This window comes from Salvia miltiorrhiza, chromosome 7 (assembly GCF_028751815.1).
Source record: "Salvia miltiorrhiza cultivar Shanhuang (shh) chromosome 7, IMPLAD_Smil_shh, whole genome shotgun sequence".
Lineage (NCBI taxonomy): Eukaryota > Viridiplantae > Streptophyta > Magnoliopsida > Lamiales > Lamiaceae > Salvia > Salvia miltiorrhiza.
Window position 1 is genome coordinate 21,956,893 of NC_080393.1, and position 6,930 is coordinate 21,963,822.

Genomic DNA, 6,930 nt, shown 5'->3' on the forward strand with positions numbered 1-6,930 from the left:
GTGGGCTAGGCTAACTGCCCACGACGTGGGAGGTCCCAATTGACCAGATGGTTGACCCGACGGTTATCCCAGTGATGGGTGATTGTCCATCACATAGATAGGGGAGTTTTTGAGCGGAGCTCACGGAGAGAGAGATTCGTGTGTGCAAGCCTATTGTTCCTTTGTACGAATTGTGAGTAATGCAAAGGTTGGGAGTGAGTTGTCCCGTATGTTGATGTGTGCTTTACGTTTATGTCCGATGTGCATGTTCTTGATTGTTGCTTGTGCGAGTACATGAATACTCACCCAAATCTAAACACGAGTGTTGGTGAGGAAGTGTTGGCTGGTCGATTGTGAGTGATCGGCGCCACACAAGGCGAAAAATTCTAAGTCAATAGAAAACCTTGTGACATTTGGTATCAGAGCCAGGTTGGCTCTGGTCCTATCGGATTTGCTACGTTGCTGTGGCGGAGATGGTTCAAAATCGTGAGTTCATTGCTCTTGAGGAGCGGGTGAATCGGTTGGAAAGTTTGTTGGGGACGCCTCCTGAAACTTCCGCACGGGTTGATGTCTTTGAGCGGATGCGAGATGCGGAGATCGTGCTTGAGACCATTCAAGCATCGGTTGTGGAAGTGCGGAAGTCTACGGAGGATCTGCCCGGATTCGTGGAAAGCAGAGTAGTCTCTTGCGAGGAAGATATGAACAATCAGGTGGAGGAGTTGTCCATGAAACTGGAACGCCTCCATGATGAGTTGCACGTGATGAAGCAAGCGACGCGTTCTACTTCAAAGGTCCGGATCCCTGACCCGAAACCGTTCGAGGGAACTCGAAGTTCAAAGGAGTTGGAGAACTTCTTGTGGGACATGGAGTCGTATTTCCAAGCGGCTCACGTTGATGACGAAGAGAAAGTCTCAATCACCACCATGTACCTGTCGACTGATGCAAAATTATGGTGGCGATCAAGGCAATCCGGGAAAAACCATGCCTGGAACCCGATTGAGACGTGGGAAGATCTTAAAAAGGAATTGAAAGAGCAATTCCTCCCTTGCAATACATCATGGCTCGCAAGGGATGCCTTGAGGAAACTCAAGCACAGTGGCACCGTTCGTGACTATGTGAAGGAATTCAGTTCCTTAATGCTTGATGTCCGCAAAATGTCCGAGGAAGACAAGTTGTTCAACTTCCTTGCCGGATTACGAACTTGGGCTCAAACTGAATTGAGGCGCCAAGGTGTGAAGGACTTGCAATCCGCCATTGCTGTTGCCGATAGTTTGGTGGACTACAAAACCGTGGGATCTACCGAGTCCGGATCGAAAAAAAAGGATGTTGGCAAAGGGAAAGGCAAGGAAAAGAAGGGCAAGTTCGATTGGAAAGGCAAGAAGAAGTCCGGTGAGACAAGTGGTGTTGCGAAAGACTCTAACCAACAAGCGGGTGGCGAGAAGAGGCGTGGTTGCTTTATTTCCAACGGAGACCACCGGATGCGTGATTGCCCAAAGAAGGGGAAGTTGAATGCCCTTGTTGCTGAGTCGGAGAAAGAGAATGAGTCCGGAGGCCCTCGGATGATCCCATTGCAATTGCTATCTGCAATTCAATGGGATGGTAAGTCGGATTATGGTTTGTTATACATCAAGTGTGTTGTGAATGGCCGGAAGGTGATGGCCATGGTGGACTGCGGAGCCACCCATAATTTTATTGCTGACAAGCTTGTGAGTAAGTTTGATATGCAGTTGGTGCCGTACGCTAGCCGAATCAAAGCTGTTAATTCGGAGGCGAAGCCGATTCTAGGCGTGGGAAAGGTTGATCTACAGATCGACCAATGGAAGGGATCATGCTCGTTGATGGCGGTTCCTTTGGATGATTTCGAAATTATCCTTGGGATGGAATTCTTAAAGATGGCTAAGGTTGCTGTGATGCCCCACGTGGGTGGGATTATGATCCTTGACGAACATTGTCCAACATTCGTAAAGGGAGAGTTCTTAGCCGAGAGGAAGTCCGTTGGTTTGATTTCAGCCCTTCAATTAAAGAAAGGCTTGAAGCAGGGTGTGCCTACTTATCTTGCTACGTTGGTTGAGATCAAACCAGGTGTATCCCATGAAGTCCCGGATGTTGTGGCGGACTTGTTGGAAGAGTTCAAAGATGTGATGCCCCCTGAACTACCTAAGGAGTTGCCGCCAAGGCGAGCAACGGATCATCGGATCGAGTTGGAACCGGGTGCGAGACCGCCTGCACAAGCCCCTTATCGAATGCCACCTTCGGAGTTGGCGGAGTTGAGGAAACAGTTGGATGAATTGTTGCTTGCGGGACTCGTGCAGCCTTCCAAGGCCCCCTACGGATCGCCGGTGTTATTCCAAAGGAAGCAAGATGGGTCTTTGAGATTCTGCATCGACTATAGGGCTTTGAATAAGGTTACTATCAAAAATAAGTATCCTATTCCAAATGCCCTAGATCTCTTTGACAAGCTGTCAAGGGCGAGTTTATACACCAAAATCTACCTACGGTCCGGATATTGGCAAGTCAGGATTGCTCCAGGGGACGAGGCAAAGACCACATGCGTAACAAGGTATAGGTCATTCGAGTTTTTAGTGATGCCCTTCGGCTTAACTAATGCCCCTGCGACGTTTTGCAATATGATGAATGATGTGCTATATGAGTTTTTGGATCGGTTTGTGGTGGTGTATCTAGATGACATTGTTATCTATTCGGAATCATTGAATGAGCATGTTATGCATATGCGGGTTGTATTCTTGAAATTGCGTGAGAATAAGTTATATGCGAAGAAGGAGAAGTGTGAATTTTGCAGGGATTCGATCACTTTCCTTGGTCATGTTATTGGGCTATGGCAAAATCATGATGGACAAGAAGAAGGTTCAGGCCGTGCTGGATTGGCCCGTTCCGTCCAAGGTTGCGGAGATGAGATCATTCTTAGGCTTGGCAAATTACTACAGGCGGTTCATTGAGGGGTACTCAAAGATGGCCAACCCCTTGACGGATTTGCTCAAGAAAGATGTTGTGTGGAAGTGGACTGAGACATGTCAGAATGTGTTTGACCATTGAAGGAGAAATTGTCCACGGAACCCGTACTAAGGCTGCCCCTATTTGATGAGCCTTTTGAAGTACAGGTTGATGCCTCGGATAGAGCCATTGGGGGTGTGCTCGTGCAAAATAGACACCCCATCACCTATGAAAGCCGCAAGTTGAAGGATTGTGAGTACCGGTACAGTACTCACGAGAAAGAGATGACGGCCGTGATCCATTGCTTAGAGGTGTGGAAGCATTATTTGTTGGGCACGAAGTTCACGGTGGTGACGGATAATGTGGCCAAGACTTACTTCAAAACTGGTAACCAACACTTACCTAGTATACACAAAAGCAACCAAATTGGTAATCACATCTCTGAAAATTGAAAGAACAAAGAAAATGGAATGAGGAATACAGTACGGTTTTAAAAATCGAAAGAAGATTACAACAGCGGCAGCTTGGACAGAAAAGATTAGCGATTGCAGCAATCACTGAGTGGTGCGTTGGGAGTTCGGAGTAAATTATTTTAGTTATTATCTGTCTATAATCTACATCTATATATCTATATTTATAAGCCAAGTGCAACCATGTTTTGGCCATTTTCTCACCGATAGAGTATGAGCTAATATCTGTTGTGCAATTTGCAAAAGTGTTGGCTGAATTTTGTTTCTTGGTTAGTAACCATTGTTCATGTTACCAACTAAAAAAAAGTCTGCTCTCTTTGAGCTTATGAAACTTTGACTCCAGAATCAACTCAAATATATTCAAAGATTATGAGCACATCGTTTACGACTGCAGAACATTTCATACTTATTGTGTTAAACGGTTGAAAAGAGAAACCTAAATTCAAAGTGTTATGCATAGAAGTACCTGAATATCAATGTCTCCACATATCATAATAGCCCTTATACATATATAAAAGCCAACATTCATCATTCATCGAAGGCAAGTTTACTCTAGAAAGAGTAACAAGTATGCCCCAATTTACAGCGAAAATAAAAATAAAAAATGGAACTTCTAAAACACACTAATAACCTTGCCGACTTACCTGCAATACCAGAAACTGAGCGTCGGAAACTTCTGCTACTGCGGAATCCGGGGAAGGAGGCGCCGAGGCTGAAGAAGGCGGGGCGGGGCGGGGAGACGGGGAAGGCTAGGCGCGGCGCAGTCGCGCACTTCTGCTTGCAGCGCTAGGACGGAGGCTCTGAGGCGGGGCGGGACCACGCACGACCGGAGGAAGTGGGCAGCAGCGGTGACGGCGATTTCTCGCCGGACGGCCGAGAGAAGTGAGAAAGAGCAAGGGGTGGGGGTCGTGTGCGAAAGAGATTAGGGTAGTCGTGGTGGTGGTCGACGGCGAAGAAACGCCAGATCTTAGGAAGGGAGGGGAGGCGGCGAGAGCAAGGCAGAGAGATGTCTTGATTTTTTAAAAACCAGTGAGTGCGAGGGAGGCAGAGAGGAAAAATGGAGAGATGTAGGACACAAAAAAGAAAAAGGGCAAAACAAATACTCCCTCCGTCTCACAAAAACATTAACAAAGAGAAATGCACGGGTTTTAAAAAATGTTAGTTGAGAGTTAAAGTAAGTGGAAAATGAGTCCCACTTTAAAAGATGTTGTGAGATGAATGTATTAATTAAGGAAAAGTAGTGGTGGGCTGTTAGCCCCTTGAGCATTGGCGCCGAGACGTGTCGAGAAATTGGCACGCCTCGGCATGGTGGTGTCGGGTTGCCCCCGTCCTAGGCAACTCGGCTGGTTCGAAATGTGGGCAAGGGTCGTCGGGCACGTACGCCGCCGAGTGGGCGCGCCGGGTGATGCTGGGTGCCGTACATCGGGCGTGCGGGGCGCCGAGACCAAGTGTCGGGCGAGCATCGGGCGAGCGCCCTGCCAATGGCACGCACGGTACCGAGCGAATGCGTCGAGTGATGCCGAGCATTGCGCGTCGGGTGTGCGGGACGCCGAGACATGAGCGTCTACCGAGATAGTTTGCGAGCGATGGGCGACGGGAGACGTGCGCGCGGACTCCCGCCACGACGTGGAATTGGCGCCAAGTCCACCCAGCAGCCACGCGGGCGACAGTTGGCCATGCGGGCCAACAAGGCAAAGTGCGGAAGTTGACGTCCGGGCGGTTGAGCGCAAGTTCGTGGGCTAGGCTAACTGCCCACGACGTGGGAGGTCCCAATTGACCAGATGGTTGACCCGACGATTATCCCAGTGATGGGTGATTGTCCATCACATAGATAGGGGAGTTTTTGAGCGGAGCTCACGGAGAGAGAGATTCGTGTGTGCAAGCCTATTGTTCCTTTGTACGAATTGTGAGTAATGCAAAGGTTGGGAGTGAGTTGTCCCGTATGTTGATGTGTGCTTTACGTTTAAGTCCGATGTGCATGTTCTTGATTGTTGCTTGTGCGAGTACACGAATACTCACCCAAATCTAAACACGAGTGTTGGTGAGGGAGTGTTGGCTGGTCGATTGTGAGTGATCGGCGCCACACAAGGCGAAAAATTCTAAGTCAAAAGAAAACCTTGTGACATTTGGTATCAGAGCCAGGTTGGCTCTGGTCCTATCGGATTTGCTACGTTGCTGTGGCGGAGATGGTTCAAAATCGTGAGTTCATTGCTCTTGAGGAGCGGGTGAATCGGTTGGAAAGTTTGTTGGGGACGCCTCCTGAAACTTCCGCACGGGTTGATGTCTTTGAGCGGATGCGAGATGCGGAGATCGTGCTTGAGACCATTCAAGCATCGGTTGTGGAAGTACGGAAGTCTACAGAGGATCTGCCCGGATTCGTGGAAAGCAGAGTAGTCTCTTGCGAGGAAGATGTGAACAATCAGGTGGACGAGTTGTCCATGAAACTGGAACGCCTCCTTGATGAGTTGCACGTGATGAAGCAAGCGATGCGTTCTACTTCAAAGGTCCGGATCCCTGACCCGAAACCGTTCGAGGGAACTCGAAGTTCAAAGGAGTTGGAGAACTTCTTGTGGGACATGGAGTCGTATTTCCAAGCGGCTTACGTTGATGACGAAGAGAAAGTCTCAATCACCACCATGTACCTGTCGACTGATGCAAAATTATGGTGGCGATCAAGGCAATCCGGGGAAAACCATGCCCGGAACCCGATTGAGACGTGGGAAGATCTTAAAAAGGAATTGAAAGAGCAATTCCTCCCTTGCAATACATCATGGCTCGCAAGGGATGCCTTGAGGAAACTCAAGCACAGTGGCATCGTTCGTGACTATGTGAAGGAATTCAGTTCCTTAATGTTTGATGTCCGCAAAATGTCCGAGGAAGACAAGTTGTTCAACTTCCTTGCCGGATTACAAACTTGGGCTCAAACTGAATTGAGGCGCCAAGGTGTGAAGGACTTGCAATCCGCCATTGCTTGTTGCCGATAGTTTGGTGGACTACAAAACCGTGGGATCTACCGAGTCCGGATCGAAAAAGAAGAATGTTGGCAAAGGGAAAGGCAAGGAAAAGAAGGGCAAGTTCGATTGGAAAGGCAAGAAGAAGTCCGGTGAGACAAGTGGTGTTGCGAAAGACTCTAACCAACAAGCGGGTGGCGAGAAAAGGCGTGGTTGCTTTATTTCCAACGGAGACCACCGGATGCGTGATTACCCAAAGAAGGGGAAGTTGAATGCCCTTGTTGCTGAGTCGGAGAAAGAGAATGAGTCCAGAGGCCCTCGGATGAACCCATTGCAATTGCTATCTGCAATTCAATGGGATGGTAAGTCGGATTATGGTTTGTTATACATCAAGTGTGTTGTGAATGGCCGGAAGGTGATGGCCATGGTGGACTGCGGAGCCACCCACAATTTTATTGCTGACAAGCTTGTGAGTAAGTTTGATATGCAGTTGGTGCCATACGCTAGCCGAATCAAAGCTGTTAATTCGGAGGCGAAGCCGATTCTAGGCGTGGGAAAGGTTGATCTACAGATCGACC

General features: G+C 48.5%; 1 pseudogene; it reads left to right on the top strand.

Moving 5' to 3' along the window:
* The first annotated feature begins 452 nt into the window (after positions 1–452).
* Positions 453–3,383, top strand: LOC130993961 (uncharacterized; annotated as a pseudogene).
* The last annotated feature ends 3,547 nt before the right edge of the window (positions 3,384–6,930 follow it).